Genomic DNA, 27,367 nt, shown 5'->3' on the forward strand with positions numbered 1-27,367 from the left:
CAGTCACCTCTGTAGAAATAGGAGTCTATATTTGTGTTTTGAGAACTGTACAGAGTTTGTTGGCACCTGCTCAGCTGCACCCATATGTCATGTTTCACTGTTAAAGTCTGGTGGTTAAATTCAACAATAAGAAAATAAAATTAGTTTTGTCTTCTTGCATCATTTTTCTTCCAATGCAAATAACATTCATTTTCAAAGCAGCAATAATGCAGTCAAAAGCAGAATGCTTGAAAAAAAAAGTGTTTCAAATATATGATTTCACTGCTAAGATGCAATTTTTACACTACAATTTAGTCAGGGTTGACTACATTTAAACATCAGATCGGGCAGCATAGTCTTTACCAGAAAAAAGGCTGAATGTCGTGGCACAGATCCTCAGATTGTTGTCTCTAATACAGTCATCTGCTGTTTGAGGGCTTGAGGAAGTACCTAGGTGTTTCCTGTAGTGACCAATAGGTGGCGTATGAGACACGTGAAACACACATTTCAGTCCCGGGAAGTCCGCTCCTGAAGAGTCTTCACACAGAGCAGACATCACATCATGCGTGGATCTGAACGATTCAGAGTTAGATGGTTGGAGAATTATATCTAATTTCAATATACTGAGGTGTTTCACTGTGTTTGAAACACACAATTCTTTAGATTCCTTTAGTTTTCCATTGTTCAGTCTCAGGAGGTGCTCAAAGGGTCCGCAGAACTACAGAAACAAAAGTTCATTTCGGAAAGGTAAGTCTTACTTTCCTTTTATCTATTCTGTTTTTATATTCTTTTCTGTTCCTTTCTTTCTCGTTTTTACCATTGGCAATTTGTTTAGCAAATTAAACTGAGCATAAAGAAATAAGTGGATATTTAAAACGTGAACTCAAAACTAAATGAATTGAGACAAATTGATAATTGAGATTCTTCTTCATGGAGATGTGGTGCGTTTTACTTCACCTTGAACAAAAAAAAAGGAAGGGAATGTGAGCTGATGTGGCCAATCCCCCCCTCACACCCCCATCTCTCTCTTCCTCTCTCTCTCTCTCTCTCTCTTTCTGTGCTTCTCCTCCCTCTTGCAGCTCTATGTGACTCTGCAGTTAACAATCAGAATTTCATCCTGCTGTCTCCTGTCTTTGTAAGTAACTTTCTTATTTATTTTATGTGATCCATGATAGTCTGCTGTTGTGACACTTTAGGCATGTGGCAAAGCGAATTCATAGTGGGTAAATGCTGTAATGTAGGCTATACTGGGTTTATTTTTGTATGTCACAAAAGGGTGCTGCTGATTTTTAGATTACAACTTTTCCATCAGTTGTCTCGCTCTTGTTTTTCATTTGTGACTCTTCTCTGTTTTGTGCTCTTCTCCATTGACATTTATTTCGTGTGTTTGACATATGTGGGGCCTCTTCCAAGTTCAGTTGATAATTTCAAACACATTTTCATTCAAAACAGAGAAGTGTCTCATTGTAAAAGCCTCTGTTTTAGCGAGAGATCTCAACCTGTGGGTTTCCTAGGTCAGCCGATGGACCTTTACTGTCATTTCAGATGTCAAACGGCTGGTCCCTGGATCTGCTTTGAAACACAATACAGGATTTATATAATTGAATGTTAAGGTCTAGCATAATATGAAGTGTTTACATTAAGGTAGTGAGTTAACACATTTGGTATCTTAAATTATATGTTCTAGAAAAAATATCTTCTTGGATTTTATACAGACATTTTATAGATTTTATACATACAACAAATACAAAAATGAAAGTAAAACGTTCAATTTGATGCTGGAAAATAACTTTTACCCACGTTATTATTCCAATCAATTAGAGAACTATCATTTTTATATTGAAAATCGGTCCATTAATACAATTATATAATTCTAAATGTTGAGCATGTCATGAGGATAGCCTACTTTAATTGTGTACCATTTCTAGGAATCAAAACATGTATTCATCAAATAATATGGGTGCGTGGAAATAAATGTTTAACACTCTACATGACGAGAGGAACGTTGCAAGTACTATTTATAGGAAAATCTGTCAAAAATATATTTTATCTTTTCAAAAGTTGAAGTGCATAATATACATTTCAGTCCAAGAAATATGCAGAAATCTGAAGAGAAGCTGCAAACCTCTGGTTAGTACATCTAAATGTTTTTTTCCCCATGGTTGTTAAATAAGGTATTACAAAGGAAAACATTTGTAGATTTAACTTAGGTGGTGACTGTATTTATGAAAAAATAAATACTGTTGTATCACACACGTTTACACGAGTCCCTGCTGCCCTTTTAGTGAGTCTCACCTGCTCTTATTATCTCATGTCAGCTGAACACATTTTCCTCCAAAGAAACGGTAGCCTAATCTTTAAACACTTTCAATGAAGTTGGAGAGTTCAGTAGGCTACGTTAGCTGTCCTCTTTCAAAATACATTAAAAAAAGTGTTGCTTTGTCACTCAAAGTGTTGCACCTCTAAAATGGAAAAGTCGCTGCGCCTGTAAGTAGTGTTCATCTAAGTAAGCTTATTAAACGGACTAAACTGCGGGCAGTTACAACCATCCTCCCTGTCTCCACTTTTATTTCGCCACAAATCTCTCTCTCTCCCCCCCCCCCCCCCCCCCCCCCCCCCCCCCCCCCCCTCTCTCTCTCTCTCGCATCTCTTGTCTGGGAGGAGGAGGGGGGAGTCCTGCCTCTTTGCCTTCCTCAGATCAATGCCCTGGCCACTCACTTTCTGATGTTGCACGACGGGAAATGCTTTGAATACTTGCGACATGGCTGCGCGCATTGATTGCCAAGATTGACAGCAGCTCTACCCATCGTCTTCTCCTGTCTGAGTGAGAGAGAGCGAGATAAAGAACAGATAGGCGAACAACAAAAGCTACTTGTAGTTTTGGACAGCTGAACTTCAGAGTACACGATCCCCTCATATGGCCCCGTGTGAGCACACTTAAGTTTTCGCTCAACAGATAGCTCAGTGATCATTTCTACAGTGTAGCGTTGCCGTTTAGTATAGTGTTTACGCACGGAAAAGGACGAATACACAACTTCTCCACGACTCAGATCATCAAGGTAAACAACACGTTTGCTGTACTTTTCAACATGCTCTATGTTATTCTGATATTTTCACCTTGTGTTTTATTGCTGAATCCTAAAAGTCGAGCGCGCTGTCAGTGAACTGTTCCGGCACAGTGCGCGCGTTTCGCTTTAAAACTATTTAAGAAAGTTATTCATGTTTTGAGCTTAAACGAGTTCGCACATTTTTCCAACGGGGGAAATGATTGTCAAACTTTCAGTATTGTGATTATTTGATGCGTCGCTTTCACCAAAACAAGCGGAGTAAACGCGAGACGAGAGTGGCTGGCTCCGAGGCGCTCGGGTTCAACTCAGAATCGGCGAATCTGCGTTAAATCTAACACCTAACTTCATTAGAACTATATCTCGAGACAACCTCAACCAGCTTTAAAGGTTTGATATCTCGTTTTTGCTTTGTTTATTTCAGCAGCGTGAAGCCGCGCGAGCGGACTCAGCGGACTGCCTTAACACACAAACCGGACCTCTGTCACCGAGAACATGTACACTTAACCGTCACAAACAAGTAGCAAATCTTACTTAACTGTTAAATAGTTTCATGTTTACAGCGCTTTGGTGTTTGTGTTTACATGTCCCGTAACTTTCTTCAGCTGGTGGCAGTTTCCCTTCTGTCCACACAGCGGTACTATTCATTGACAATGACGTGCAGCCTGGTAGGGTTCCCCTCTGCATGTGAGGGGGACACGTTTATTTGAAGCTTTCGCACATATCTCATATAGGCTACCTTTATAGAGCTCGGGCCACTTTGCCCCCAGAACTGATTTTCATCCGTAGATTTCTGTTTTTTTTATTGACAAAAACCGAGTTTCTGGCCCCCGTATAGCCTGGGAATTTGTTCTTCCTTAACTTTCTCGGAGGGTCAGGGGAATTGACCTCTAAAGAATGCATAAGCCATACATTAAATTCAACAATCGCACGGCTTGTCCATTTAGAGAAGATGTACTTCAACAGACAGTTTTCCATTTAAGCCGAAGTCTGTGAAGCCCGGAGCTCCGGACCGAACAGAGGATCTCTTGTTAAAAGTGCAAATGTGTTTAATATCATAAGGAGTAATTGCTTTCTTACATTAGACACATTTTAGACATTTTATTTGAGACCATTTATACATTAACCATTTGGCCTTTAAAAAGACAATTATAGTTTAGATATTTTTAGTGCAGAGAATACACTTTGATCTGGTTTGTTTTAGATTTTATTTAAAAATATAATGTCTCCGAGAAATTGTAATGTTGTGCAAACTTAATAAACATATTTTTACGCTTGTTAAAATATTATTAAAATATCATAAATGAAACATGGTATTGACATCGCAGAGTTGATCCCTCATTTTAAGATGTTTTCCCAAAATGAGACACTCCCTAACACAAACAAGCCTTTATAAAGCGGCTGCGGGATTCCTAATAACATTTTAATACACATATATATTATGCGATGAAAACACTTACAAACTTAATTTGAGTAGTGCAGTTGTGTCATTTTTCTATCAATTAAACGATGATCACATGCGTCGCGTGACCACGCTAATAACGCACCTGTGGCTAATTACTGTAAATGATCTCTCCTTAAAACTCAACAAAAGCACATTCTCGCGGGGTCGCAGTAAACTTTCTATCCTTGTGGTATTTTGTTTTGAACAGTTGCTCTTCCTGTATCTGTGAACGCAGGTTCCCTCATAAGGTAATAAGGTTCCGGAGACCAAATGCGAGTCTAAATGGCACATTTATAATTAGACTGCCCATTCAGCACATTGTCCTGATTGCTATACAGGGACACTCGGCTCTGTCTCCAGAAGAGTTTGTCTCTGACGGCTTGTGCAGCTCAGCGTGTCGCTGAAAGAGCGAGAGGGGAAGAGTGAAAAGCGGCATTAGAGCCCTTTGATGCCACACACAACCGCACTTGGCTCTTATTTATAATATCTTACTTACATTTCTTGCAGAGAAACAATCGTCTATAATTATTTAGGCTACATTCTTCCTTTCTAAACTTGTTTGGAGTTTTAACACACAACTTAAATATTGAAAAAATATTCCTAGTTTTGGCAATGGGATTCCTTGAAATAATCCTGGCTGTTTAATCAGTGTTGCCCGGGACATTTCACAGTAACTGTCTCTGATTTAAACATTAATCAAAAACTAAAGACTGGCAATTTGTTGGTACGTGATACTGAACTGCAGGGCAATAATGTCTATCATAATTCACACTGACTGGCCTTACACATTTTCTATATTTTGAAGGACTAATCTTCAGGTGGATCTTGAGCTTTTTGCAAGACTGAGAAAGGCAGCATTTCCAACCTGGACTCAGCATAAGATATATACTCGCTAACGCTGAGTAAGTTCAAAGATTTTTAGGACTTTTATTTTGGCATGAAGGGAGAAGCCACCTGGCTCACTTGTCTAAACACATCCTGCACTCTGTCCAAGTCCAATGTCTCCGTGTTGCAAGAACAACTTTGCTGCTGAGATTTTCTTTCATCATTATACATTGAGATTAAGCCTTTTTTGTTGTTATTTGTTCTATTGAGTGGAAGAGAAATGTTGTTGTGAATTAGCCCATCTGAATTGTTTTGCCATGAACTGAATTGACTTGTAGCTCGACTTTTACCTGTCCTCATCATCTGAAGGTAGGATTTGTTTTAACTAAGCTCTTGTGCCAGCAATTAGTGGGATCAAAGAAAAGGCAGGAGGGAAGTAGGGAGGGAAAGAGAGCGCGATTCAGTAAGAAACATGCTTAAAGTGATATTGTTTTTCATATAGGCTATAGCTCACCTGTATGTGCACATTGATGCCTTCAGCTTCTACTATTTATACAGAAGGTGAATCTAATTATTTAGAATAAACAGCAGATGTTTTCCATTGGGAATAACTGTGACTCTCTCTACTTAGAGTCCCTTCATCAGTGTTGAGCTCAAAGATTTATTTTTGTAATTCTAAAAGGGTTTCTTTATGTCACTGCTTCAAAAACAAATATTATTTCTGTAAACGCCACACAGTGATGTGAAATGAGAGTACTGGTTACTGTAGGTTTTACTCTGCCAAAAATTATTCTTTGAAATTACAACCAATTCCAACTCACGATAAGCTGATTTCAAGGACCTAATTCTGCAATTGGACTATAAATTATAATAATGTTTTGTGATTTGAACAATGTCACACACAATATAACAATTTGTGTGATACTGTACGTAGACTATTAATACAAAGTTATGAGTACGTTGCTCCAGGTCTCCCTATAATGAAATCTTTCTAAAACGGCTCTTGTTGTATAAGTGTACAGTGCTGCTCTCTCTCTCTGTACGTGTGTGTGTTAGCCCTATGTACGCCTCCTCAGTGTGTGTGCATGCATGAGTGATACTTTCCCCCTGTCAGATATTTTGCAATATAATGTCTTCTTTACTTGGAAAAACACTGCTGTTGATTTTGATTTGAAGCGTCAAAAATCTAAAAAGCCACGCTTTGTCTCCAGACCAGATGCCATTTAGACCAGATAACTGAGACCGTACACATTGTGTTATCTTTCCATATATACTGTGTTCTGCAGAAATACAGCTTTTTTGTCGCAAGTGACAGGCTGCTGCCGGGATGTGAGCAGGGAGGTGGAAGCTATAGAGGTGGGGGTGGGGGTGCACAGGTACTATGTCTCCCTCGCTATGTGGTAGTGGTGGGAGCGGCGGAGACCTGATGATAAACAAGATGAGAAGAGGTAAACAACAGCAGGCCTGGTAAAGGTAGAGGAGGGGGGCATCAGGAGGGTGGAGGACTGCAGGAGATAATACATGTGGCAGCACATGTTGTGACATATGTCTTTCTAAGTGTTATCTAATTTGCTTTAGAACATTTCAACAATGATCAAAATTGATGGGAACATGCCATAGTATTTTTTAGGCTAATTTGTCCCCTTCAACAAGAAGTTTCTGTCATGTTAGTAACATGTCACTTCTGTCACGATGCCTAACGCGACATAGTGATTAGCCGATGCACGGTGTTATGTATAATGAATGTATGCCTCTCTGTGTACACTAAAGTACATTTGGTAGTTCAGGTTTTTGAGGCTTCGTGGCTTTAAGAAAACCAGTACGGTGTAGATGTGTTCTGTTTGGATGGATAGGATTTGTGCTTGTACAGGAGGAAATTGTGGTTTTTCTAAATGTGATCAATTGTCACTTCTTGTAGAGGAGAAATAGCAATGAAATCAACCTTCAACTGGGTTATTACGAGCTTACATTGGGGATATCGCCTCCACAAGTCACCGTTTTACACGAAAAAGCTGAGAGGAAGTCGAGGCAGAGTAATACAACGATGTAATATACAATGTTGTTTAAGGATAATCTAAAGCATTTACAATTGTATCCACGTTTCTCTAATGTGAAAGGTTTAAACTTGAGTACACGGTATTCTTTCATTCAGAAACAAATGGCACCTATGTGCTCCAGCACTAAACATCGACACGGGCATGGGGCAGTTTTTTCTGCTCTATTAGATATCCGTGTCCCTCTGGCTGCTGTAAGTGAACAGCATTGCTGACATTAAAGGATTACAGATGAAAAAAAAATCCAAATATGTGTATCTTCACAGGAGCGGCATAATTGCACAAGTAACCTAAGTGGCCCATTTTGATCTGTATCATTCACTCTCCCACCGAAAATGTTTTTCAAAAAAATAATTGGACATTTTCTCTTAGTCCATAGCATAGTTGTGCATAATTAACTTTGACATCAAAATGCAACAGTCTAGGCTATGGTAAGTAGCTTCTGTTGATTTTTTTAAATCACAGATTAATATGTAGAATTAATTGGTGGGCCCTTGGTGGCCACGTGTTTCTGACACAGGTCTGGGACTGTGATCAGGTGCTGGAATTAGTCGGGCTCATTGTTTTTTATGAATCAAATGAAGATTTGTACAGTGGCAGTGTGAAGATGGTTGCCTTTATTTCCATATCAAAGAGGCGCATACTGCAGCCGGGCAGTAATTAAAATGTGGTGGATTTGAGTCCCTGCACACACACACACACACACACACACACACACACACACACACACACACACACACACACACACACACACACACACACACACACACACACACACACACACACACACACACACACACACACACACACACACACACACACACACACACACACACACACACACACACACACACACACACACACACACACACAGCATATGGACCAAGGCTGATAACTGTTGTGTGAAAAGAGTGCAGGTGGTTAAAACTGAATTTTAAACAAACACTGATGTCGGGCCATGGTCCTTTTGGGTACATAATCCAAAGCCATTTTTCTTTTTCTGTGGGAACCATTTTGTGAGCTACAGTTTGACAGAGACGTGCAGTAATTTTTTTTTTACTTTGACTCAGAAACAGCTTTTACTGACTGCAGTCACACCAGCCTTTAATCTAAGTCACAAAGAAATAATATATGTTTATCAATCTTTGAACTTTTAATAGATAGACAGATATACAAACTAAACTTTTTGAGTGACCTTGCTGCTGGATGCTGGGAGTATTATAATAAGAACAGGGGGAAGTTGCTGTGATCTTTTGCCCCTAGTGATTTCTGTCCTACTAGAATTGGAGAAGCTCTGAAGACCTAAGATTGTGTCTTGTGAGTGAACAAGGGAAAAGAGATTAGTGTAATGCGGGTTTTTGCGCTGCTCTGACACAAAAGCGCCACAACAAGCCTTTTTCCTTGTGATCCCCCCCATTGTGCTTGGATCAGGTCCTCCCATGGGCCAACCAGTGCCTTGGAGGAAGCGTTAAAGGACTCTCTGAAAATATCACTTGAGCCAAGACGGGCAGCTGTGACGCTGAGAATTTGTGTAAAATAATGTGAAAGAAGGCCATTAACTCTCATCCTCTCATAAGGGAGAAATAGCACAAGTATGGCATGGAAAACCTACAGTCTTTGGATTTACTTTTTGTTATGAATAACCCTATTGAAGGCAATAGTTATTTTTATATCCAAACACAGGGTCCCGCATCTGTAAAAGCTGAACGATTAGACATTATCCAGTTGGTGGAGGTTGAAAGCCAGCCTGATCGACACACAATGTAAAATATGCTCCGTTTAGTTGTGACTAAGCTAGCTGCTCTGGCCTCTTTACTCTGCGGTCCAGCCTTTAGAAGACTGGGAGCCGTTTTGTTGGCTCACGATTGGTTTCCTATCAGATTGGCAACTCTACATTACTGTGTGCACATTTGTGTGTGTGCTCTTACAGTGTTTGCAAATGTGTTGATCCACATACTTTCGAGATATGTGATTTGAACGCACAATGGTATGGTGTTGACATGGCCATGATTCACTATTTTTACTATTCTAGATATTTGACTAGAGCACCTTCACCATGTAATTCCATAATGGTCTGAAAGACAATTCAATATTAACAACAACATATATTTTTTGATACAAATCTTTAACATTAACATTTACTCGTTGCTGTCAGTACATTCAATACATACGTTTCAAGACAGGCCTCTGAACAAAAACTACTTATTTTTTTGCTGCAGCTGAATTCCAAGCTCTCCAGATAATGTGTCAGCCCTCTTGGATGGAAACAAATACTGATCAACCACTTGCATCATGGAGCTGCTACTGTGACATCCAAAACAGGCAAGAAGTTTTGGAAAAGAGAAGACTTATTGGGCCAGAAAACAGATTCCCAACAGTTTTTCCTGTGGAAAATGCTGATGTTTGATGCCAAAAATAAATCAAAGTGACAAAGACGGAGGGTGGGGGGATTGATGGAAACGGTCTTGTGGCTAAAGTTTTGATGAAGTTAACCATAGCATCTCTTCTGCCTAGGTCTTTTGTTTCCTTTCGGAATAATTTTTTTACACCGACTTGGATGTGTTACAAGGCTTTGCCCTTCATGTGCATTATGAGAAAATGACTTCAGCAGACACGACCACAAGCTTTCTCTTGCTCTCTGTCTGCCTTTGGTATTCTCTCTCTATCTCAAATCATGATGTTAGTGTACACGCTGCATCAGACCCTTCTGATTATGTGTAAGTACATCATATTCAGTCTGCTTTTGTCTATAAGTAAGACATTGACTTTTCTCCTGAACCACACATTGTCTATTGTTCCCAGGGGAAATCTTGTATTCTCAAGGTTGTTGAGAATACTTATTGGGTACTGTACTTATTGGGTGGAAATAAACCGAGTGGTGGCATCAAAGCAGTGGTTGCCTTTTCCCCTCTCACTTGTTTCCAAATGGCACATATTCCTTCCCTCACTACTGCGGGTACATGGTTAATGCTGGAGAAACTTTATCCATCACTCTGTCTACTTGTGCCCCAACATAACCATAACCATTATAGAGCTTGGAAAATATTAATTGGTTCATAATAACCAGAATTTGAATTTACATTATGTTCTTGTTCGTTAAGGGTTCATGAATTAACAAACATGTTTTAGAAAAAACTGTTGAATACAGTGGAAACATTTAGCAGTCTAGGTGAAACTACGTAACTCCGGGTTGGCCCAACTGCAGCTACAGTACATTGAGGAAAGCCCAGAAAGCCTGTGTTACAGCCGCTGCTTTCTCTGTTTACTCTGTTTATGTGTGTGTGTGGAAATGAGCTGTGCAGTTCCTCTGATGCCACTGGTCGTCCCGCCCTCGCAACATCCGACGAGCTCAAAGAATAAATCGAAAAGTAGCGTCTATGATAATCACTTTCTTGAATGGGACTAAAAAGAGAAATCTGCTGAAATGACAGAGAAAGCCTGTGGTTTGGCCAATGCAGTATATTTCCCATGAGCCTCTTTGACAAACTGAGGGGATAGCCACTCTGGCACACGCCACCCACCCACATAAAATCTAGACACACACAAAGACACACACACAATACACAGTGCTGTTTCTGCCAGGCAGTATGGGTGTAGAAACCTCTGGTAGTGGAGGATGATTGACAAGAGGTGGGTGAGGACTAGACTGAGGGGCACTAGTGGGAGATGGGAGGGGTGGTCCTTACTGACGAACACTAACACTCTGTATTTTTTCCGCTAGACAGGACAGTTAGTAAAAACTTTGCTGAGGAGAGTGGAATGACATCGTGGAACAAGTATTAAGGACCTAAGATGTTTAGATTGAATGTTTAGAAAGATTGATCTTTTGCTTTTGCTGGAATATTGTACGATCAAAATTAATGAGCCTGCAGACTGCATACAAATATATACAAATGACCTCAAAAACCCTCCCTCCTACAATTATGTTCATATGCTGCTAATTTGCAATAGCGATTTACGTTCACTGTCAAAACTTGATCGCAGAGTTAGTTTGTCCTACCGCAGTGTAAAGTCACAGGGTGGAGGCATCCCATCACAGTTGACTTTTTAAATATTTACCATGATCATGATATTTCTGCCAACCCTAACGAAGTGTTCTTGTTTCCCAACCTTAACCATGATGTATCCCTGACCTCAGCGTTTCCCTAACTCTAACCAATTGCATTTGCGATGCCTAAAAATATCCATAAAAACATAATGTTGAGTCGATAATTTAGCAAAAGACAAATGAAGACCGCTGACATTAAACTTTATGCATCCAATCTGACAACCTTCAATTCACCCAAAAACATAATATTAATTGAAAATAATATCGACATGGAAATAAGCTAAAGAAGGCGCTCTGTAATCTTACCATCACAACACGCAGGGCTATGGTTGCATATTTTTTGTGTTAGTAAGGAGAAAGTCTTTATGTCCTTGGTTACGGGTGGGGTTGAGGGTTGAGGGTAAACTGTTGAGGTACAATGTTCCTCCTTATCCTCAGTAAAGCTACATTTATTGGTTACCATCTGCAGGGTGGAGGAGTTTGGCTTTGTGGCCAGGCCAAAGAAAGGCTTCTAATTAAACAGTCATCATTATCAACTTGTGGTCAGTGATCATCATCTCCAACACTGGTTCTCCAAGATTAACATGGAATCATTGAGGTTTTTCCTGAAGCTTATGCTGGACTGAATTAGAAGAAGAAACAGAGGAGAAAAGTGCTAGCAAGATTTTTTTCTTCTCTTGGCAGAACAGATAGTATGAGGCCCTGTGCCATATCCACTCAGGTTAAAACAATTACCCGACATCAGAGAACGCCGTAGAGCCTCGATGCTGGCACCAACGTCATGCGTTTGACTGCTTCAGGCCATGGTTTCAGACATGGCCAAGTGTCACATGTAAGCGGAGCTTTCGATAATTTCAATTAGTGTAAGAGGGTGTGCCTGCAGTATCCGTATCACTGCTGCTGGAGGAGCTTTCCTTTGAGGTTGACAGGCCCTTAATATAGTATTTCTGGGTTTGATGTGTGAGTGACACAGGCGCTCCAAGAGGATGGCAAAATGGTTTATTAGGACCTAATTAGAGCCCTGTGATTAAAGGGGAAGTGACTGTGATTAGGAGACCTGCAGATGATGTGGAAACATGGATGAATATTCAGAGGAGAAACAGAACAGTATCTATTAGTCTGTGTGTGTTTTGTGTGTGTATGCCTTTGTCAAATAAGAGCATGAGAGTATGCGCTGCCTCGGAGCAGTCGTGTTATGATATCATCTTTACAGAACATACGCAGAAGAGGAACTTTATAACTTAAGCTATGCGGCAGAAAATTGACAAATGGATATGCTACTATAACCCTACAGCTAATGTAAGTATATATGCAATTGCTAGATACAGGAACTCAGAATTGGGATGAGCCGCTCTTATGCCCCAAACAATAAAAAAACAATTAGGATGATTTTATCAGTTTATTTCTTTATGGTTTATAAGCATGTAAGAGTAACGCTGCGGACTTTCACAGCCAATTGAACATGAAACCATGAGGAATGTAGTGTAAAGCCAGGTCTACTTTGGGAAGCTTAGGGCACGAGTGAAGAATCACACATTCTTGTGGACTTCAGCGTGCGTGCTGTTTAATCAGAGGGACAAATGGTCTTAATATTATAAGTCTTCATCAATGGGAAGATAAGAATTGGACTTTCTTTCTTTTCGCCTCACAAACTTCTAACTTTTTCAGATATGTGATAGCCACCTCCATTAGAAATCATTCATGAGAGTGTTCTGAGGGGCAGGAGATTGTCAGCAGGGCCTTGTGATTTTACAATTTCACAACTGACTTCCTCCTTAAAATGACACAGGCTTACCTGCCCATTACTCCCTTTGATTTCTACAGTACATGCTTCTGCGCTCTGAGAGGTATTCATAATAAGCTTAAACTCCACTGGCTTCATTGCTAAAGGGTGCTTATCTCCCGGCTATTCAAGAGAAAGAAGGGTCATATTTTTTCCAATTTCAACATTTCACTGTTCGACCACTCTGCCGAAACCACGCTTAGGGGGCTGATGTGGAGAGCACGCACACACACACACACGCACACGCACACGCACACACCCCCTTTTGCCATTTTAACATTTTCATAGTACAGCTGTGGATATTTTTTTCTAGATGGAAGTCACACATTTTTTTACATTTTTTATTCAGCACAGATTTTACATTTAATTTCCAAAGGTTGTCGGCTTTGCTCATTCAATCAATGACATAATTCTGTAAAAGCGTTTTCCTTTTATTTCATAGATCATACTTACCTTGCAGTACTTATTGCATGTTTGGACACGCAATTTATTCTATTTTCATTTTGCCCCAATGGAATGTTCAAAGCACACTCGGCTTCAAAATGTATACTCATATGTAATGTATGATATACTTGAAAACGAGTTTGCGGTGGGCAGTAGTGGCAATGGAGGCCCTTCTCTCTTTTGCTTGGAGCAATGTCAGTTTTTCTTGTAGAATAATGAGAAGCATGTGTTGGGCAAGTGAAGAAAACAGTTCATGTGACCCACCTGTCGTGTTTGCAGCACAGTTAACACCAACCTCATGTTACTATTGTCTAGACAGCCACACACCAGCCTCTTCCCCCTGCTCTTACTGCTTTTATAGGGGCTTTGCAAAGACACCTGATGGTGCTTGGTCTAATAGTATAACATGGAAGTCAGCTAAATACTTGAAGTGAAAAACGAAACCTTAATGACTACCATCATTTAAATAATCTGTAGGTGCAAAGTGTTTGTTTAAACTACATTTTCTCCAGCAGTTAAGCGTGTGCAGTAGGTTTGTGCTGTGAGTCTAAGTGCTCCCCAGCCCTCTGCCTGTAGCCTCAGCCTGCTGGGTTTCTCAGTTTTACCGTTGCTTGTGCCATGCTGTAATGGGCTCCCAGGACATGATGGGAATATAATAACTGCTTGACGATGTTTTCCTTACCCCCCTCATTCTCCACTAAATGTAAAATGTGCCCAGAAACATGGCATATATGGCACAGGTTGTGATGTCAGTTGTTATTGCTGGATATGCGAACCAGTAAATGTTGGATTATTTTCCACAATCTGCTGTGCAGAGTGCATTATGTCACAAAGGCCACATTGTAGCTAGTTAGGGTGTAGGGCAGTGTTGTCTTTCTCTCTCTTTTTCTTTCCCTTGTTCTGCATTGCTCAGCCACCTTCTGTGCCTGCAGTCCAGACTACAGCCCTACTTTATTCACATTTACTTTCCCTGTGCTGCAATCAATGAACAATGGGCCAATAGCATACCTATGTGATGGGGGAAAATCATGCATTAAAAACGTGTTCAGACTAATGGCCAACACTGTTATACTGACTCCATCTTTTTCCCCCTCCTGATGTTACATTACTTACAACATTGCTGTGGATATCTTGCTGATATAATAATAATATTAAAGCAGATTTTCAAACATTTGCAAAGTCAAATGCATGCTCTGTGAAACTCGAATTTAGATTATTAGATAAATTAAGTGATGATGATGAATATATTCCTTTGCTGTACATTTGGGACTCCTGCTTTTGTTAAATGCAGCATGGAATCGAAGAGCCTCCTGTTTTTCCACTAATTAAATTTGCCACTAACATACGCTGGCAGAAACCTCTTACCTTGTTTGACTTATTTATTGCCTGACTGTGGAGGTAATTTGACCTCTCATTTGCAAGGATCTTTTTTAATCCAGAAAAGGAGTGTTAAACTCAATTATACCGGTGATCAGTTGCTCAAACACTACATTTGTTTTCTTCTGGGTGGACAAGCCAAGTAGAGCCCTGCTCTCAGCTCCTCGTTCCTTACTCCTGGCCCTTTCACCCCTACAGTGCAACAAGGGGGGAGAGGTAAATTAGGATAAGAGAGGAATGGGGATGGGGGGCGGGAGGGCGACATGTGTGAGAGGAGAAAGGGAGAATGGAGAAAAAGAGAGAGAGAGGCAGAGAGAGAGGAAAGTGCCTTACAGTTCCTGCCATGTCACTGGAGATTTGTGTCCTCCTTTTAAATCATTTCCCTCTTAAGAAGATTAAGAAGGCAGAAATATTCTCAAACTGATCATTTTCCCTCCCCCTAAATGGACTCATTTGCATTTGCAAACGCTGCTATTAATTGTGGGTTTAAAAAAAAGACAAATGACCTCTGCGACTGTAAATAATAAGAAAAAGAGAGGTTATAATGTTAATTGTTAAAATGGCTGTACAGAGGCCATTGGAGCCTCAGTAAAGCATATGCCCCCATCAGATTCAGATTTACTCCATGTGTACGCTGCAGTACAGATTATGATTTACATTTTTTAATCAAGATTTCAGTCATTTTTTTCCCAAGAAACTGAAGTAATCCTTTTTGTCTGCTCCTGTTTTGTCAGTCATTCATATGGTTCGGAATATTCAAGTAGAAAAAAAGGCAATTCATTGAATGACTTTTTCTTCAGGATGTAGAGAATAATGCGGTGAAATTATGTTTTACTGTAGAGCACAGAATTGGGCTGTATAAATGGAAGATAAAGACACATTTTCAACATTGTATATAAGTGTTCATCTTCCGTCCTTCCTTTTTTTCTGAGATCACTGCAGCCCATTTAAGAGTTTCTTTACTCTGTTACATGCTACAAAGGTTTCGCACATGGCCTTAGCTAAAGTTGTCAGCCTGCATTGTGCTGAGCTTGCCGCTAAAACAATTATTTGACAACTTAAGTCTGAAAATGTGAGACAGTAATAAAAGTAATTGGTGGAAAAGGCCACTATCAAATAGTGAGTCCCTGCTTCTCCTCGAACAAGGAAAACACTGAATAATTTGCGGACACCAATGCCTTGTTGTAACCTGATCATTTATGGATCAGTCGTTTCCTTTCTGGTTTAATTCACCATGTGATTGATTTTCAGTGCAGTACTGTTGGAAAATATCCACACTAAACCGTGCCTGAAATAGGGAATCATTTGAATACAGATGCTTACGGCTTAGGCCTTGTCACTGGAAACCACTCGGAGCCAGGAGACAATTGCAGGTTGATTATGTTGCTTCTGACAGAAGTTGCAAGTCCTTTGTGCAAGGCAGGGATATTTGCATCTAAATGCTTATTGTAGACATCTAAACAGCATAAAGACTGATTGTAAATGCCAGCTGTTGGGCTGTACTCGGGAATAAAAAAATAATTTCAATAAGGAAAATTGGGATGGAAATGAGGAAATGATTTTCAAACAGTAGAGGTGAAATCAATAAGTAGGAAATGGAGGCGTTTATTGTGCTGGTTGTATTTGTCATCTTTATTGAGCGTGTTTGTACAATCACATATGAATCTATTTACAGTTAGCTACTGTATGTTGTATTTTAACCAGTGGAAACACTGTCTTCTATTCATATGAATTATGTCTTATTCTTTGATAACAGCTGCAAACTGTTTGAATTTATTTGACATGTAACTAGGTTGCAGAGCAGGTGGAAGAGATGGGTGAAATATTTTCAATATGCTGTTGGTTAATTCATCAGATTGGAAATATAATACAACCGTTATAATACATTTGACATATGCCTGTTGGAAATGTGATTATTATTATTATTATTATTTGAGTTATTTGAGATAATTATTTTCCAACCTTTGTAATATTTGTGTGTGAGTGCATGTGTCTGTATGTGCACTCTGTATGTAAGTGCAGTCATACAGTATATGTGGGTGTACATGTGTGTGTGTGTGCCTTGTGCCCAGAGCAGAGTGATGCCCCTGCTGATTCTGCTCCTCTAGCTCTTTGTCCTGCAGCACTCAGTGTGTCTGCCTCCTCGGGAGACTGGCAGGCTTCTCTAGTGTGGCACCACAAAGGCCCAGCCTCCTTTGAGGTGTTAAAAACTTCCATTTATGCATCTCCCTGGACAAAAAAACACCAAGCCCATTTGAGTCCAGTAGCAACACAGGCAGACATTGTGGCCACGCTTCTCTAGCACTCATTTCACAGATTCTAAAACCAGTATGTGGTGAACAGGATTTGAGGGGCTAAAGTGCCCCGTGAGGGCCAGGCGATAAGAGGGGAGAAACGCCACCACGCAGTAAACTAGAAGATGGGTCCGGGAAAATAAACACATTACCTGGGAGAGAGGGATAGACTTGTTTTCATACCCCTTCCCCCAACATACACAAACCTCACACTCAGTAAGAGACTGCAAAAGAAAAGAAAATATGTGTGTATATCTCGGAAGTTAAGAAAAGAGGTCTCATCAGTGTACAGAAAGACAAGCCTATAATGGGTTCTCTGTCTTTGGAGTGAAGAATATGTGAGAGGGAATCAAAGAGAATTGATAGGTTGCATGCCCGCCTGTTAGGAGCACTGGGGACCGAGTGGAGGAAAACATTCTATTTGCTGGTCGTTTCTCTCCCTCCACCCTGCCTCAACCCAGCTGCCCAGCAAATAGACTTTTATTCTTGTTATTTGACGCAGAGGAAATGATGATAATGTATTGGCCAAGCAGCACATCAAAAGCCTTGTTCGGCCAGAGAACTGTATCCGTATCAGGCTATTGCTTGTCACAAACTGTGTTAAAGAGCTGCTGATTTTGTTCTGCTTTATCTGACACTATTGCACTTTGAGTCTGCCAAAATACCGGTCACTGTTTTACACCCAACAAAGATATTTTAACTGGAGCGACGCTCTGGTAGTCATTCCTGACACGTTGGTGCCAGACATTTTGTGAGTGTCTAGTCTGCTGTAGTTCCAGAGAAAGAAAAAAAGGCCATTTGAGAAAGACAGAGGGTAAAGATAAAGAGAGGAGAGATTTTCTAAGGCTGTGACAGTTAATGGTGAGCTGGAGCATGAAACAGCTGTTTGCACGTGATTGACCTGTTTCCAACACCAAATAACTCAATGATATGGTGGATCTGTTGAAGAAATACAGCCTGTCTAATAACACTACACTGGACTTCTTATTTTTTCTTCACGGCTTTCCCTAGTTTATCTCACCAGTAGGAAATGGTTAAATCCATGAGCTAACAATGACACCACAAACAGTCTGTGCCGAAGTGTCCACAGTCTACCTGAGCACTAGCTGTTTCCTGACCAGTAATGTCCTCTATTCCCGGCTATGGTGATTACTCAGTGCATGGAAGCTGTCGTTTCATATTTCACAGATGATGCTACTGCAGAGAGGATTGACTTTAGAGAACTGGATATTTAACAGACAATCACATGTGTTCAATTACTATACCAGAATGTTCTGCGCTTCACCCCCTCACCCTCCACACGGCCCCCCTCCTCTTCCTCCCATTTCCCTATTTCCCCTGGGACCACTGCTATAGCCTCACCTCATTGCATCCCAAACTCCCCCATGCAGTCCCGGCCTGACTGACTGTGTGGCTGCTGCTTCTGCAGAGATAACCAAACAGCATCCAGGTATGGGAGCAGCCTGCTGATGGCATAGATTACCTCTATTGTCAAAATAACTAACTCTGCAGAATTCCTACTTTAGCGTGTTGGACGCAGGGGAAAGTGAGGATTTGGAATAGAGGATTTGGAGGATAAATATATATATATTTTTAACATGTTGCAGATCTGGATGAATTCTAAACAAGTTAAGGTACAACTTTTTTGGCTTGCCTCATGAATATCCACCACAACTGTACTATGTAAACCTACATGCAATTTAATGATGTCCCATATTTAGTAGTTTTAATTCAATTTAGAATTAAATTATATAAAAAATAAAACGTTGAAGTCGGGACATCTTTGTAGTGGTTGGTCTCCCCTGTGCTCTATACAGTTGCAGCAATGTTGCCTATTGATACTGAGCCACTGTCACATGATGGTTGAAAAACACGACTCTCAGGGAAAATGAAGTCATAGCCCACACCGTACCGTACATGAACATATGTCTGGAATTTGAAGCTTCAGAAGATTGAAAGTGATCTTATTGAGCTGAGATTGTGAAAATGCTTTCGTCACATATTGTACAAGAGGCTTTAACTCAAGTGAATATCGAGGCAGTTTGTTTAGAGGAAACATAGAGGAAATTCCTCCTGGTAGATTTAATTGAATGGGTAGCCCTTCTTTTCCAACTGTACTTTTGCACAAATGTGGAATTTAAAATTAGTGTTATGTCTACACTAATTGTATACACGTGTATGGTTGTGTGTATGTGTTTGTGTAAACTATAGATAACCTGGGTCCTATTCTGGGATCAGTGACATATTATCCAAATGGTGCTCCCAGTTTTGTTTTACTGACATTTTACAAAGCACAGGCAAAATGGTTTCTATATCTATACTGAGTTTAGGTACTGGTTGGCAGGTACTGAAAGTATTCCATGACAAATCATATAAAATATTTCGTAGCATTTGAATTGTGGATTTGCAACTATATCTTTGGTGTGTGTGTGTGTGTGTGTGTGTGTGTGTGTGTGTGTGTGTGTGTGTGTGTGTGTGTGTGTTTGGTAGCCATGACCAGCCTCAGCTAGAGAAAAGGCCACTCTTTGACAGAAATGCCACAGGTGGCTGTGAGCTCTCTGTCTCTGCTCCTTTGATGTCAGTCTGTTTGAATATTTGTATCTGAGAGCTAAACCTCTCGTATTTTCAACGGAGAAATAGTGTTGTGACTGCTCACTCATGGCCTAATGGAGCAACATTTATTTTTCCTCTTAACCTCACAGTTTCCGACGCCAAACAAAATAATTATAATGGGAAATAGATATTTTAAGTGTGTTTCTATTTGTTTATAAAAATGTGGTGAAACTAATAATTTGATTTTGGGGTTGACTGAAATTGTGTTTAATAAGTCCCAGATCTTCTAATTAGGAATGGGGATTGCCTGTTTTATGTTTCCTCCCCGTAGGTTTAATTCACAGCAGGAAAAAAGCTGCTTCATGCAGCTACAATAGGCCGGTTGACACTGAGTCTTATTACGCCACAGGGATTACTACATTCATTATAATATAATGTGGGTACTCTCATTATTTGCAATTATAAATTCCTTTTGTTTTTTCCTTCATACAGATAATTGACTAAAACAACCAATGAATAAAGGATACATTTCCCCATTTATTATTTACCTCATTGTTCCCAATTAACATCAGATTATGAATTCAAAGATTTGTTAATGTCTACCCTCTGTAATTGTAAGAGCACTCATTTATTTAGGGACAACAGGAATTAAGTCTATAGTCAGATGTTTGACAAAGACTGGTTTAATGAATTACCATCCATGTAATATGTGGTTTCTCCAGCAGGCAGGGATTGTTGTGCAGACTGAATAGCTTCTAATACAAGTTAATGGTGTGTGTATATGTGTGCTAGTGAGTACAGGAGTGGGTGGATGCAGCAGGAGCACAGAACACTTAAATAGTGTGTGTTTAGTGTCATTTGAGAGGCAGGAGTAGACTTTTAACTCAGAGGTGCTATTCATGAAACAGCTTTCTATTCAGCCAGGGTCACCTGGGTCCCCTCTCCCCCATTGTCACCTCCAGCCTCAAGGCTACCACATTCAGACCCGCATGCAACTCCTGCCTTTATCTGGCTCTTTCTGTTAGCTCTCCAGACTCCCACGTAGCTGACACCGCGCTGTGCTCTGACAACAATGCAGAGGTAGTTGGTACATTTATCTGGTCTTATTGATGGTGCTTTGTTGGCCCCGGAAATGGTAGACTGAGGTGCTGTAGCGCAAATTAGTGACAGATCAGTTAAGCGTGACCTCAAAAAACCCTTGGCCTTGTTTAATTGGCAGTGCTGAGGCCGACTAATTGTATAAATCAGCTGGTAATGAGATCTTGGCTTATTGTGAAAAACAAGATAATGTGAGAAAATGAACATGAATGAGCATAACAGCATTTTCATCCCTTGAACTAGAGGGTGTGATCAGTGAGGGGTTATCTCTCTATTGTCATTACTGATGAAAGTATATGGTGCCTTAAAGTGTATGCTTGTGTACTGTACTGAGTTTTTTGTTTATATGCTGGTTCTTTGAAAAATCTCTGAAGTTGAAGCACTTAAACAGACAAGCGGAAACTAGCAGAGCATGGCCCCGTAATAAATCATTAGCATGCAGTGCTTGAAGAAAGAAAGCAAAATTAAATAAAACAACGGCTTTATATGAAAGCTGTTTATTAGAGAAATCCGCCAACTGGAAGACAGATTAATGAGGTGGCAGAGAAGTAGATTTGAAACATTATGTAGGACGGATTCCCATGACAGCTGTGAGGACTGGAGACAGGTCTATCAAAGCTGTTTTACATTAGCTTAGCTGTGGAGACTCTGACCCTCAGCCAACAGTCACTATGGCCTCAATTCACTTCCTCTTGTTCTCTCTCTATTTGTTCTGATGTAGGTAAATACAGTTATCTAAGACCAATGTTGATTTGAACTATGTTTGAAAAATACTTGAGTTTTACAAAAAAATGGATGAGATTAAATCAGGTTTACATGTCCTATTTTTGGTGGTATTTTAATAAAATAGAACACATTTATACAGTAGTTATTAATACCAATGTAGAATGCACAGACACACTTTAAAATAGTTAAATGTTGTCTTCTTTTTGCTTACATTTCAGGTTTTTACATGAATTCAAAATAAACCGACCAGTGATCGCTGCAAGCTGGGGATTGAGTCTTTCAGTTCTTGTAAGTATCAATTTACCTTTTCAGCTGTTTCTGTCTTGCTTCCGCATGTCTCCTACACCCCCGCTGTCATTCACCCACACTGAACACCTGCATCAAATGAGGTAGACAATTGGATAGGCACACAATATATGCACAATTACACACTTATGTCAGCACAAAGTTTCTGACAGAAGACCTTTTAAACATTAGATCCTTATCCTTAATACTTATTTTTCTCGTTTTTTTTGCTTCCAATTTATTTTGTGGTTTCTCAGGATAACTTTTTTTTCTTCTTTCGAATGTTATTTTTTATTATTTGATATAATCCACTTTCTTGTGTGGGAGTTGCAATTTGAAGGTCAAATCGGGCATTCTAGTATTTAATGGTAGAAATGTGGTGGAGAAAAAAAAATCCCTTTTCCTACACTAGAAAAAGAAAACATGAGAGAAAAGCATTTTAACCTTGAACTACAGTGCTTCTAGGACCGTTCAACTGCACATAAACAACTTTCATGGATCATGGGTTAAAACATAATTTCCAATAAAACTCAGCATGTATTTGGGTTTCTTATGTCCTTAACATAATACTACAAATATATCTACTACATATGTACAGGTACTGTATAAAAACGCACTGTTGAGTCACTGCATGGTTGGTTGATTAATATATGTGGGTTGAAAAGAGGTTTGAGTGAAACAATTCAAAGCAATAGTGTTTCTATGAAATGCACATTTTGCTAAAAAAAATAATAAAGAGTACTACGCAGTCAACTGTGCATCTATAAAAATAATATTACTTAAACAATCTTTGCACAGCCTCTGCTTGAGCAGGTTTTCTAATAAAAATGTATCTTAGATATTAAGCAAATAAAGGTGAGGAACTTCATTGATATTATTCTTTTATTCCAAATGTCAGTAGGCGATGTCTTGGGAGTCATATTAATGTGGTTGAGGAGCTCTTCAATAACATCTGGGAAATGTCTCTGAATTCAAAGTTCATGGCCATTTACCATTGTTTAATTATGCCATTTCACACAACACGCTGCCTTCCGCTCTCGTGAACATGCACCTGTCTACCAGAGAGCTCTCTGCTGCACGTTAGTTTCTTTCAGTTCGTTCTGAATGCATCAAACCATTATGGTCGTACTATGACAGTCAGAAAACATAAATAAAGCATCTAATAAAACAGAGATATTTATTAAAACCACTGTGTACACTTTTATAGTGCTTCGTGTTTATAGTTTTCAATGTTTAATTATTGTCTGCATCGTTGTGGACTAGCTATCTAAAAGATAGCGAACATACTCACGCAGCAAGTAAACATATAACGTCTGGAGTAGCTACTTGATGAGCTATATGCCTTTTTTGAAAATAAAGAAAACAAAACTCTTACACGATATACATGATTTATTTCTGTTGGACAGGTACGTCTACTACCCCCTGCCGGTCCCGCTTAAAACGCTGCTCCACAGGTAGCTAAAATAATTCCCCTGATGTTTTGATAATACATGATACTAAAGCTTTAATTATTATATTATGAAGTCAATGTCATAAGGTTAGTATTTGTTGTAAAAGAAAATACTGGAGAAAGCAGAATTCATTTCATCCTGTTCTTCTGACACAATAATTTGGATCCTCATACAAACCGAGATCTACATCCATTGACATACAGGTTTCATTAAGCTCAAAGCAGGAAGTAATTTAGTTTGCGTCTGGAGCGCTTATAAAAGACATTTAATTATATGCTCGCAATCTAATTTAGAAACACCTGAGGACATGTTAGACCAACTGAAGAGGCCATACAGTCTTTGTTAGCATGTGCCACTTATCTAATAAGCAACAGCCTTGCGGTCTCACAGCTCTCAGCCCACTATCGGTATGGTATTGAGCACCACTCAAGGGAAGGATACCAGGGTAGCCACGATGTCAGAAATTAAATAAACATCACTTCACCATAAAATGAAAATGAACAACCTTTGAATGGTTATCCGTCATTCATTATTTATCAAATGGACCTCTTCAGCCCACTGACCCTGCAGTGATTATGGTCAATATGTTGCTGAACAGAGACCGCTTGACAAAGACCGCCTAACAAAGATTTTAATTTCATCACTCTCGATTACTTCAGAGGATCCCAGTGCAAATTTGAAATCTAATTGTTGCAAATGCCATTACCTGGCAATAATGTGGAAAACCCGCCTGAACTTTAATCATCTTCCTAAACCCATTTGATTAATATGTTGTATTACTCATGAGTGACCACATTTTGAATTGCTTAAATGAAAATATCCTTTAAGAGTTGCCAAATCGATGTGGTGGTTTGTTGTCTGGATTCTTTACATATGTTAATTAGGTATGGTTTGTATTTAATCACATGAAAGGGAGCTAACCTTTACGTTTATAATTATTTAAAGTTTGATGGGGCCTTATTTTTATTATCAAAATAGTTAAAACCTAATATGGTTTTGGCTGCTGTCCTGCTTTTAAAGGTATGTTCCCTTGTACTGTAGGACAGAGTTTCACCTAGTAGCTCTATATGGCAGAAACCAGGACCGAAGAACACGCCATTAATCTTCTTGCTACCCCAGCTGTGGAAAGTAATGCATAACTAAAAGTCCGGTAAAATGAATTAATGATTTCAACCATGAACTTTTCTCCCAAAACGCCATGAATCGTCTGCAACTGATAATGCACCACGACCCTGGAGTGTGAAATCCCTGTTGCGTTGAGAGTAGCCAGTTAATTGATTCGCAAATTATTTAAAGTTTGTGGTGCCCAGGGGAGTGCTACACTCTAATGACGGCCCATTTTAAAAGAGTTGAAAAACTCTTCCCAGGCTGGGCGTTGTTTAATTGTAAGCTTACAAATCTAATCTGAGCCCAAAGAAGACAAATGGTGTTCAGAAATATCTTTTTGTGGGTTAGCGGTGTATGCTCTTTAAATTGGATGTATTTTATCCTTAATGAGATCAAATGTTATTTTCATTCAATACAATAAAAAGGATAATCTATTCTTAATACGGACAAAACATATTATATTTTTATATATAGACGAAATGCCCTTGTTTCTTGCATTGTGTCATTTGTCCTGTCAATTTGATGCTCAGAATATTAGGCCATTCGAGATTGACTGGCAAAGACAGGGTGAAATAACTCTGTTACCTACATTTATCAAACAGGCTGTCACTATTTGTGGCACGTATGAAACTAAAAAGAAAAGCTGAATATATGTATGAGTAAAAACCAAGTGCATAATGTTTTGTTAGGTAAGACAGAGATCAGGCAATAGCAGGTCATTCTGTGCCGATCGGGCTCATCTGGTAGCACACACACGGTACGTTCCATTGCTTTTTAGTCAAATTTGTTTGATCTCTGTGTTAATATCAAGAAGCCTCTAATCTCGACCCATTAGCAACTGCTGTCATTCAGACACACGTTGTCGGCCTGATTTAAATAAAATGAAATGAAGATAGTTGTTTCTGGTCCCTTGGCTTCACTCATTGCCATAAACATATGCTCTGTGCCCTGCTTCTTTCCATCTTATTTATGACTTTAATTTGTTGTGTGGGCTGCGCAAGAAATCAAATTTAATCCAATCCTCCCAGGGACCCTGTCATATAATAACATGGTAATTTCTGTGTATCCTTTTGAAAAATGAGGAAATTAATTCTTCCTGACATGTTCTAATTATTCCAGTGTGAACGGGCGGATGGGCTCCCCTCCTTCCTCCCATCCCCCCGGCCCCCTAAGTGTCAGTTGCCGACGGGTGGCGAGGTGCTAATGCTGACCAGCAGCGCGTTTAATTTGAAACATGAGCAGACACCTTTCAACACACCTTCCTAATGTTGGAGTGGCTCACACAAATTAATTCACTACTCATCTGGCAGCTCTGACTGAGGTGTGTGTGTGCGCATACAAGCACTTGTGTATGTATGCCTGTGTGTAGGTACGTAAGGGGTTGGGGAGGAGGGGATCAATGGGACACTATTGCCATTAGTAAAGGTAACATAAGGTGTGTGTGTGTGTGAGTGTACTACACTGTAGGTGTAAATTCCAATATATCAGTGTGTGTGGACACGTGCTGGACCAGGTATCACCATTTTTCATGTGACTGGGTGTTGAGTTGGCGTAAAGCTGTCTGCTGGGATGTTGGGATTGCTTGGACAGCTTTTTTCCGCCCTCTCTGGATCTCCCTCCTCTAGAACCACCAATACCTTTTCACACATTGCATAGCTCCACGGAGAGCCCTGAAAGGCATATTTAATTAGACTGTCATCAGACAGTTTTTAGCTTATCACTTCCATTTGCCTGGGGACACAACTGGAAGAGACTTTGTGGAACAAAGATCTAATGTTTAATGAAGAGTTAAAAACTAAATGTGATTTGTTGTTTTTATGATGAATCCCTACCAGATCATTATAATAATATATTTTCAGTATATTAATAAATTAATAATTTCATTGAAAATAATGGCCTGGTATGATGGTCTGTAAATGCATTAGTAATTAACACAGTGAAAATATAACTGTGGTTGTACTATTGCCAAGACTTAGCTCTTCTAAAGCCACAGGTCTGTATACATTTAGGCTTCTGAGGTAAGAAATATGTTTCCACTCACACTATGTATAGTCTCTAAGCAGCTTAGACAGGAGGAGAAAAGAAAAACAAACAAAATTGACTGAACTTTGGAGTTGGGTTAAAACCCATATAACTGCAATTGATTTGGTGTGTGTGTGTGTGTCTGTGTGAGAGGGATCATAGTTGTGGTGTCATGGTTGAGGAGAAGAGAGCATGGCTTTGTGAACAGTGGGTGGGTCCCCCCATGACTCAGAAGAGGGGAGAGGCGTCAACATGGCCGCCCGGCCCACAGGGAGTAAATTGCCCCCCCACCCCCTCACACCCTGCAGGGTTAATCACTGCCATTTTGGATCCATGCAGAGGGAGCAAATGCACTCTGCATCACTGTGGAAGAACTGAGCCACCAGTTTGGCTGCGACTCTGAGGGTAGATCTGCTTCATAAGCTTGTTTCCAGTGGTACAATAGAGTGTTTTGAGCCCTGTTTTACTCTTCTTAAGAACGTTTGAGTTCCTGGATCAGTGCAGGCTCTTGCTCTCTGTAGCCTCTTTGGATATTGCTACTTTTTCTCATATGGGTTTTGTTAAGGGATATAAAATGTAACCTGGGATGTAGTTACGGGTAGGTAGCTAACTTCTGTGTTTCGCTGTGCGCTGCGCACTACGTGAGCCTGTTAATGACTGAAGGCTGAGAGTGCCTTCTCGTGCCAAGACCCACATGGCTGCTGGCGGTGCATTAAATCAGCAGTCAATTTGACTGGAAGTTTGAAATCTGGGCTAGGTTAAGGGGATGTGCTGAAGCCGTGTTAATAGCTAGCTTGTTGTCCATATGGTAC

The 27,367-nt window shown here is 39.9% G+C and overlaps 1 protein-coding gene across 13 annotated transcripts in view; it reads left to right on the top strand.

Moving 5' to 3' along the window:
* The first annotated feature begins 610 nt into the window (after positions 1-610).
* The window catches only part of sox6 (SRY-box transcription factor 6), a 129,546-nt gene continuing 102,789 nt past the window's right edge, over positions 611-27,367 (top strand). For 7 of the 13 annotated variants that reach the window (XM_034217744.1, XM_034217760.1, XM_034217799.1 and 4 more), the window contains exons 1-2: positions 2,682-3,038; positions 21,909-21,978. The gene's annotated coding sequence lies outside the window, so the exon portion shown is untranslated. Of the gene's footprint in view, positions 727-1,058; positions 1,115-2,681; positions 3,039-18,669; positions 18,764-21,908; positions 21,979-23,381; positions 23,430-27,367 lie in introns of those variants that run through there. The other 6 variants (XM_034217729.1, XM_034217789.1, XM_034217735.1 and 3 more) reach the window with 3 other exon arrangements.

This window comes from Gymnodraco acuticeps, unplaced genomic scaffold (genome assembly GCF_902827175.1).
Source record: "Gymnodraco acuticeps unplaced genomic scaffold, fGymAcu1.1, whole genome shotgun sequence".
NCBI lineage: Eukaryota > Metazoa > Chordata > Actinopteri > Perciformes > Bathydraconidae > Gymnodraco > Gymnodraco acuticeps.